Below are 9,978 nucleotides of genomic sequence, written 5' to 3' on the forward strand. Positions count from 1 at the left end.
ATCTAACTTTATTTCCAATATTATTCAAGTTTGAAAATGACATCGTGTCTATTTAGCAAGTTAAAACCCATGAAATGTAGTCTATAGATTAGTGCAAGATGTTCTGTGGCCTCCAGATGTTCCTACCTCCTTGGGCATCTTCATTCTGTGCACATAGCTAAGACTGTCTTCTGTTTCCTGCTGAAATTTTCTGACTGTATTTTTAACTGTGGATTTTTCCCTGACTTGTTCTACTACTCCACATCAAAAATAATCTGGTTTCAATGGAGTCAGGTTTGGTATTCATCCAACTAAGTGTGGAGCTGGGCAACACAGACTTCTACTTTAGAGCCAGCTGTCTTGATGATGGTTGTAACTGGGAAGATCAACTCAGCACAGTCAACAGAGTTAAAAATGAGATTCATCTGACCAAATGTAGGACCTTACATTAGAATTAGGTGAATAGTGCACCTAATTGATTGTGACTGCTGCTCACGTTGCTCTGTCGCACAGTGTCCTTCGCACTGTAGACAGATGTGTTTAGATCAATCCCACCATGATTGGGTAGTTATAATTAATTTTTGGAGGATTATGGTAAAAATCTCATTTTAAAAATGCTGCCTTCCTCCTTGTCAGTAAAGCTTCCCAAACCCTGTGCCTGATCTGGAGTGAGGTGGCTTCAGTATCTCTCACAGCTTATCTTCTCTTCCTCATGGCTCACCGGTTTTCCCTATTGCTCTCCTCTCTGCTTCTTCCATGTTTCCCTCATACATTGAATTTGACTTTACAACAGAGAAAAGGAAATGTTTTCACCTCTATGAGCCACCATTACAGATGTTTTGCTGAACTTAATCTATTTTGAGCCAATATCTGAGGAATTGCTTTGAGTAAGACACCAGGTCTTCTTGTGAAACCCCACCTGGAGTACTGCATACAGTTCTGATGTTGCCAACATAAGAAGGACATGGAACTCTTGGAGCAAGTCCAGAGGAGGGCCACAAAGCTGATTAGAACACTGGAGCACCTCTCCTATGAAGACGGGCTGAGAAAGTTGGGTCTTTTCAGCCTGGAGAAGAAAAGATTGTGTGGGGACCTCACAGCACCTTCCAGTATCTGAAGGGGCCTACAGGGGAGCTAGAGAGAGACTCTATGTTAGGAACTGTAGTGACAGGACAAGGAGTAATGGGTACAGATTGAAAGAGGGGAAATCTAGGTTACATATTAGGAAGAAATATTTTACTTTGGGGGTGGTTGGTCACTGGAACAGGGTGCCCAGAGATATTGTGGATGCCCCAGTCCTGTCACTGTTCAAAGCCAGGTTGGATAAGGCCTTGAGCAACCTGGTCTAGTGGGAGGTGTCCCTGTTTATGGCAGGGAGTGTTGGGGCTAGATGATCTTTAAGGCCCATTCTAACCCTTTAACATTCTGTGATTCATTCTATGATTCTATGATTCAGTTGGTGACATGGGTTTATGGCAGTTCCTCTAGAATCTAGAATTATGCATAAGGAATAGCAGTTTCACTACTTTGCAGTAGTGAATATATTTTATTGACCAAGGACTTGTGTCCTACTCACTGCTTGTTGTTCAGCTGTTGAGTCTGTGAATTCCTCTGGGCAAGTGTAGGGTTGGTGTTCTTCATCCACCTCATCATCCACATCCCACTCTGAAAGACGGGTGGGTAGGTGAAAGAGGGAAATTACCTGACTGCTTTGCTCTCTCTCTATATATATTTATTCATCATTCATAATTGATCCTTATTCTGCAGAGCATAGATGCAGCTAATAAGGATGTGATCAATACTCTCACAAAGTCACATGTGACTATAAATTTGCATTATTTGCTATTGCAACAAAAATGAGTGAATAGATTTTGTATGCAGGTGCAGAGATGCAATTTTAAAGATGTGAACATTAAACAGTGGAGGTTGCCAATTAGACAAGGTGTTAAAACATATGTATAGTTGCCAGCATTTGTATAGTCTCACTCTACTTATGTGTTTATAGTGCCTTTTGGATATGAGCCTAGAAATTGCGTTTCAAAATAAATGTATTTTCTTCTACTAAATCGCATTTCTGTTTAACAATATTTTTTGTGCTTACAATTTTAGCTTTTCATTTTTTTTCCCATAACCAAAATTTGAATTTACCACTTTGAATTGTGAATATATATTGATGGGCCAGCACCACGTAAAACTTACTTACTACCCAGGCCATACTGAAGCTTGATCTGAAATTTTCAATATGTATGGACAAATGGTGATTTGATCTAGATATATTGAAAAAATGCAAGCATCTTGCAGATTATGTTGGGCAAGAATATGTAAGAAAATGCTTAAAATTATTCTCAGAAAGCCTGAATTATGAAAGTAGTTTGTTATAGATTATGTTACATCATAAATGTTGGTGTACATTTAAACCTGCATTCACTTCTGTGCAGGTATTGCAAGGATGATTTATGCATTTCTGGAAATGCAAACACTCCATTTTCTGTGAGTCTGGAGGTAATGCCAAATGCCTGCTCATTCCAATACACTCTATTTGTATCTTCGGCCACAGCAAAAGAGCAGCTTGATTTAACTTCTGTCTGCAGGGTCTATTCTAACACCAATTACTGGAGAAAATAGCCTTACTTTCAGATGTTGAATTTAAGTTTGCAAATAATTCTTCATAATTAGAAACTAGAGGTATGAAAGTAGTTACATCATTCTCTTCTGCCACTCCGTGTAATGTCTGTCCATTCTTCATTTAAGAATAAATTAAGAATAAATTGCTGTTGTGGAAAAATGCTGTTAAATAAAGCTGATCTTGAGGCCATGAGGTTATCTGAATATTGTTTGATGATATGTTGCTGTTGTGCTCAGTCTTTATAAATTGTAGGAATTTATTTCTAAAATTGCAACCTCTAAAAAACTGCAATAGAAAATTACGCCACTGTACTTGATTTCTTCATTTTGGATGATGCTTCTCTTGAAGCATGAGCTGTAAGAATTTGGAGGAATAATTGAGGTTTCAGAAAATAAATTTCAGTAGAAACTTACAGGAATATTCATCATATACTTAGGTAGATGGTAAAAGATGATTCTTTCAAGCCTCTTAGTTAAAAAGTAATTTTTTATAAATTCTATGATGTTTAATAATATGTCATTTATTTAATGAAGGGCCACCAGTGTTTTGATACTGTTAAGAAATATATTTTATAAGGGAGGTAAATCATAACCATTCTCCAGTTTGAGTTCCAGTGAGAACTCTAACCAGGTTTTCACCCTTCACAGAGAGGCGTACTGAAAATAAAGTGGACCAATACTGCACAGAGAAGAAAGAGAAGAGCTATACAGAGATACAGGGTTAAAATAGCTTCACAGTGATGTTCAAATATCTCTGAAGATGATGTTAAAGGACAGAACAGAATGAATCATTCAGGTATCTAAATACAGACTTCTAGTGTTGGTTTAGATACCAAATAGCAGTTATGACAGCAAAACCCAAAGCTTTAGAACAACAGCCAGGTGTAACACCCCAAAGCATCTAAAATGGCACTAGACATCCATGTATGGCAACCGAATCCCACCCAGAGAGCCTACCTTGATTTGATAAACAATTCCAATGCCAGTTTAGAAAACAGATTTAAGTAGAGAAAAGATCACATTTAAAATGGAAATCCCTTTTGCTCAAGGTAAAACCAAGTTCTTATAATCATGTGTCAAAATGATTATCATCTGAAGAGCTGGAGGAAGTTTGGAGGCTGCAAAACCAAAAGATGAATTTAAGCAGTGATGCAAGACATGCCTGGGGCCTTGATAGCATCCCCTTCCATTGTGACTGAGTGCCTGAACAGCCTCATATTCTGCTCATGGAGCAAAGATCTTTCTTTTTCCTTGAAGAATTCTAAATTATTATCTTATAAGATAGGGAGAAAACAAAACATGCTCAGAAATAATTGGGCAGCTTAGTGGACTGATGCAGTGAAAGATCAAAGCATGCTTAAGAGAGAGGAATTAATTTAGCTGAAAGTTTGAACAGGTATGAAAAGTTCTGCTGCTGCTTGGTTTTTTGGATGAATTTTTTTTATTGTGCTTTTAAATTCTTGTCAAGGGCATTTGGAGTACTCCCTCGATATCCTACAGCATGGAATTTTTAAATGGGAATAAGTAAACACTACCTTATTTGATGGAGCAAGGTGATTTTTCAATAAATGTGAAAAAGCAGTGAAAGTTGTCTCACAAAATGTCATGCTGGCCTCTTATGCTCAGGCAAGAAAAAATTTCCTGCAGAATATCCATCTTAACTGTTACCATCTTCTAATAGATGATAAACCCCAAGTGAAAAAACAATACATTTTCACCCAAAACAAGGCACAACCCTCTAGGACAGCACATGATGTTGAGGTCAGGCAGAAGCCAGATGTGAAGGTCTCCTTAACATTATCAGTGTTGTAAAAGACTGGGAAAAACCCCTGTTGGAGAAGACGCATTAGATAGCAAAGAGCACCTTTACATGATGCAGAGAAATGTCCTTCCCTGGATCTGCATGGCTAGGAGAAGCCCTGTGTGCTTCCAGGAAAAGAGAGAAGTCAGTGGATCTTTGGCAGTGGTGATCCAAAATCTGTGGCTTTGAAAACCTCACTGGGGCTTAACTGATGGCACAGAAGTTCACCCAGGGCAAAGTCTGGGATTGTGTTAGCTGGAGACACCTCAGCTGGGCAGACATGAGATGATGGGAGAAGGGGAGAATGGGAAAAAGGGGAGAAGGAAGCAATTCATGTGACTGCTGAAGGGACCAATATGATCTAGACGGGAATGTTCTTCTCACCCTTACTCAAACCCTCATGTTTTCCTCATTTCTCTCTGCATTTGATTTTAGGCCTGTATCTGATATCACTAGCACATTTCACAAAAGATCATCCTGTGTTGCTTTTCTACTCCTCTAAAAAGGAAGAACTAAATGTGAATGCATATTTTAATGTTATTTGATCATTCCAATGCCACTACCAATTTAGATGCAGTAAATTGGCTTTTGTAATCTTTATGCAGTGCTACTGATGTGTGGATTTTTGGTTGTAATTTTGTTAGTATAATGAAGACAAATCAGGATAGAAAATCCCAAACAAATGACTAACAGAAAATTTAGATTCCAATTCTAACATGTCTGTATTAATATAAATTCAGAGTTATTTCACTGCAGCCATTGAGTTATATGCCTAAATCTATATAGGCACAGTTTGTTAAATAACCAATGATTCAAGAATGTTTTGATTTTCATGTGCTTGTCCTCATCCTCATTAAGCCTTTACAATGACATTTATGCTTATGACATGTAAGAGAATGTTGTTCCATTGAAGAAGATACATCATTACTACCATTTGGTATTGCAATGGGTGGGGTTTTTTCCAGTCCAGAAAATTTAATGTTGACTTTTTTTCAGGTAGCAAATTAATCAGACAAAAGATAGAATGGCATTTAAAAAAATCCCCAAACCAAGCACCTGCTAATGTTATTATTGCCAGCTTCTAATTCAGCAATGACAATTTTTTGACAGTGGAAGATTTTATTTTTCAGTTAGTGGGTGCTCTGAATAAGCTCAGAATGGAAAGCTGAACATGCACTGTTGACATCCATTCTGAGCAATAGAGATGTTAAAATAGTGGTACTTCTACAGTTCTAATCCCCAAATCCACCCCCTTGCCTGAACATTGCTCCACTGACTAGCTTGCTAGTGCAAAGTGCAGAGAATGATCTTCCTATTGGTCACAGGGTGACTTGCATTTGAAGCTTTTTAGGGACGTTGTCTGTGCTGTGAAGCAATCCCAAGGCATCACAGGAAAATTAGAGGTTGCTTTGACAAAGTGAAGAGATTATTTGGTCTACCTGCTCATTTTTCAATTTCTCAAACACATTTGAGAACTAATAACCTACTTTAAAGCTTGCAACATTTTTTTTCCAAAGGGATTCTGAAAATGGACTCTGTTCCTAAGATCTCTGTCCAATGACATCAGAGACTGGCTTCCTTCTATCAGCTTGAGGATCCTGAGCACACACAGGCTCAGGTTCTGCCTCTAAGCCTTTTTCCCCCTGCCTGCAAGTACCTCCTCAATTTTAGAGTCAATCAGGAAGTACTGGTGTTTTGGTAGGGTTTCAGCTGGCTTCATCTGGTCTCCACTGTCCCTGTTGTGCCTGGTGAACTCCACCCTGATTTTACTGTGTGCCTTAGCTTCTGCCAGGAGCACCTCGTGCTGTGTGCCGGGGAAAGAGTGCAGCACGTGCAGCTGTACAGAGGAGCTGTGGTGCTGAGCAGGGACAGTCTGAGGTGGAGGAAAGCCACAATATTGTTCAACACTGGCCTGAGACAATTCATGTTGAATTAACTGGAGAGGAAGAGAATTGTTTAGCCTAAGTTTATAAGGAGCACAAAATAATAGAACAACTGGAGATACAGGGCCTTCTAGATGACAGTGCTATTTTGAGCACATGCTAGGATTATTTCTGCCTTTCTGAGTATACTCATGCAAGCCTCAGAAGGGACATTGTTTAGAAATTCACTTACACGGGAGTGAGGTGATGTTATGACCATGTCACTCTTCAGCTCCTGCACGGTGCCCTATGTAAACTTCACACAAATGTTCTGCAGGGACCTGGCTGCTGGTTCCAGCAGCAGATATGGTGTCCATGCACTCAGTGCCCAACTCTGGAGTAAGTAGCTGGTAAGCTTACTCACCATATCATTAATGGAAAAGCTTTTCTCAGCAGACATTTGAGAGATACGTACAGCATGTTGGACAGTACCTCCACATTTAGGCCTGAAGTTAATGGGTGCTGCTATGGCTCAGCACCCCTGAAAAGCAGCGAGTTGAGGAAGCTAATGATGGGCTTTGGTACTGGTTTAAGAAAGCTAACCCTGTTTGAAATAGCTTTTGTTACTTACTTGAGTGTTCAGACAATGTGTACAGGCAATGAAAATGCTGGGAAATGCAGCAAATAAAGATAAATGCTGAAAATACGAAATTTATTAGTTAACATTAATTCAATAATCAGTTAGCACATTAATTAGTTAAAATTTTACATTTATTACTAAATACTATATACTTTTAATGTTTATTCTAGAAAATACTAAATACCAGTCTTACCCTGCCAAAGCTGAGAGGTGGGCAGGCAGACCTAGGCAGGACTGTGGCCAACCAGCTTGGAATGGCAGTGGGAAGGCTGGGGCTGCCCAGTCCAGGCAGCTTCTGTGAAGAGAGCAGGATCTTGCACAGTACCACCCCAGGACTGTATCTGCAGGGAAGGACTTTCCCACCCTTCATCTCCTGGAATCTGTCACTCCCAGCTATCATCTCCTTAAATCTCTGCTCCTCCTGTGGGGTGTGCTAACCCCAGTGTTCCATCTGGTGCCAACTCTGTGCCACCGTGGCAAGCCTGCTTCCAAGCTGGGGGAGTTTTCTTATCCCCAGTCCACCTCAAGGAACTCTGCCATCTAAAAGTATTTTAAGCAGATGACAACCAAATGAAAATCAAGGATGGGAGGCTTTTAACATTGCATGCTAAAATTGTGCAGTGACTTGTGTGAGCCAGTACCAGGCCAGTGCCCCCAGTGGCACTGCCTGAGACTGGCAGGGGACTGCAGATACCTCTACAGTGGCCAGGGGCCAGCACCAGCTGCAGTAGAGAGGGACTCTCCTCTTGCCCCCAAGCAGAACTGAAGTACTACTTTTTCTCAGAGGATGACATGGCTTCAGTAGTCAGTGTCCAGGGTAAAATGGTAACACAGGACTATTTGGAAAAGCTATATAAGAGGCATTGCCTGCTTCGTGCGTTTAATCTATGGAGAAAGTATCTGTGATTTATTTAAGAGTCTGGCCTCTTTTTAATTATGTTTTCAATTGGTTTGCTTCATGAGTACTTATAAATAGATTTTCCCTGAAAAATGTAACGACTTCAAGTGAGTAATAGGTAATTCACTGGAAATAAATGGAATGGTGCCTTAAAAGAATAAATTGGTAATGGAATTCTTCTATTAAAATCAGATATGAGACATGGTTTATATGCATTTACACCGATGCCAAAAGAATATTCTTTCCCTCTCTCCTGAAAACCTTCAGACTCATGACATGGTGTCCAAATGCAAAATTTACTGTCATTGCAAAAGAGAATTGGTGGTAGTTCCAGCCCTTTTGATATTTCCAGATAAAAATCTTCGCGTTTTTTTTTTAAAGAAAGCTATAGAGAATCATATAATAGTTTGAATTGGAAGGGACTTTTGAAAGTCTAATTCCAACGCCCTGCAATGAAATCAAGATCTGAGTATAATCAGCTGAAATTATACATATATATGCATATGTTTCTTCAGGCAAAATCTACAGCTAAGTTAAAGGTTTTTTTGGGATGAGAAACATTTTTATCATAGAAAATGGTGAAATAACACTTGTGTTTTTGTAAAAAAAAAAGGAAGACAAATTTGTCATAGCTAAAAATTATTTTCTGTAGCTGGGTGTTTATTCATTTCTAAGTGCCAGCCTTCAGATGGTTTTAGATTCTTCAGAGAACCCAGCTGGTACTTAAACTCGCTCTTAAGGTAAATTTTTAACACTTTTTTTCATCAAGGTTCATATATTCTGGCAACCAGAGGTAGATATAAAGAGCCAAGTCAAAACACAAACCAACATCCAGCAATTGCTAGAAGTTTACTAAATTGCCAAAGTTACACAGATGTTGTGTGACTGAATTAACTGAACACCACTGAAGTTAAAAAAAAGTTTAGCTATGGGGTCTATTGACAAGATCTTTCTGTGCTACAGAAAACCTTGGAAGTGCTGGAATTGGTTGAATTTCATTAGGTACCTGAGACAGAGCACATCTTACCAGCAGCTTTTACTTTCAAAGCTAATTGAGCAGGGGATACCAACAGGCTTGTATTGGCCTTCAAATTATCTACTTGCTTATTCAAACTTATTTCACATGATGATTTTCTGGCATGGACATAGTTAGACCCATCTGCTAGAGTGCCACTGTGATTCTTCACATCATAAACTGGTGCAGCAGTTGCAGATGAGCAAAGCACCAAGCCCACTTCAATATATGTTCTGGGATAAATGTGCAAAACATGCATATACAACCCTGCTGGGAACAATGAGCTACCCATTTTGTCTGTGTGCTTCCTGAAAAGGGCCACAGCAGGAACATTTGGCCTTATATCATTAGCAAACACTTTTATGCTTAGCTGCCTTTGCTGCACATTTCTGGTTTTGGGTTTTCACAGAAAAGAAGCGGTTCTCTGAATGCACACAGTTATTTGGGAGCTCAGCCCTCTGCACAGCCACTCTCTGTGACAACTAGAAATAACTGAATTTTCAATGCAGTTTTAAATACAGTCTTTCTTTGTCACTGTGCAGGATCACTTAGAATAGCAGAGTTTTGACACTTTTTGTCAAAATCAGAAAATGTCAAAACATGACTATCACATGTTCAGGATGACGCATGCCCAAATCCACGGCTTCCAGTCCCAGCTACAGCAGAAAGTTTCCTCTTGTTTATTCTCTCTATCTCCTCCTAGAAAGAAGGCAAATAGTACTATTTTTCCTCTCTTCCTCTCTGTGTACACGATATAAATGACCATTTCACAGATGGACCACATCTGCACCTGATCATTATTTCACCAACACAAAAAAAAGACGTAGAGAATTCTGTATAAACCAGCATAAAGTCAAATTAATAAACAAATAATGCTGATTATCTTGAAATGCTGCATGAAAAAATGAAAAAATAAGGAGATGGAAATATAATTTAAATGGCAAGGAGAAACATCTATCTGCTAACTAGTTCAGAGATTATTTCATCAAACTCCAAATATGTACATGAGAACCCCTTCTGAAGCAGCTCCTAAGATGGGCATTTAAGCAAAAAGGCTCTTCAGATAATCCCTTTGAGGAAGATTACTTTGTCTGATTCTAAAGGAAGAGATTGTCATCAGCGCCTGTTGATGTGCATCCAGGCTGACAGTTAAAAATG

This window comes from Corvus hawaiiensis, chromosome 26, assembly GCF_020740725.1.
Source record: "Corvus hawaiiensis isolate bCorHaw1 chromosome 26, bCorHaw1.pri.cur, whole genome shotgun sequence".
Classification (NCBI taxonomy): Eukaryota; Metazoa; Chordata; class Aves; order Passeriformes; family Corvidae; genus Corvus; species Corvus hawaiiensis.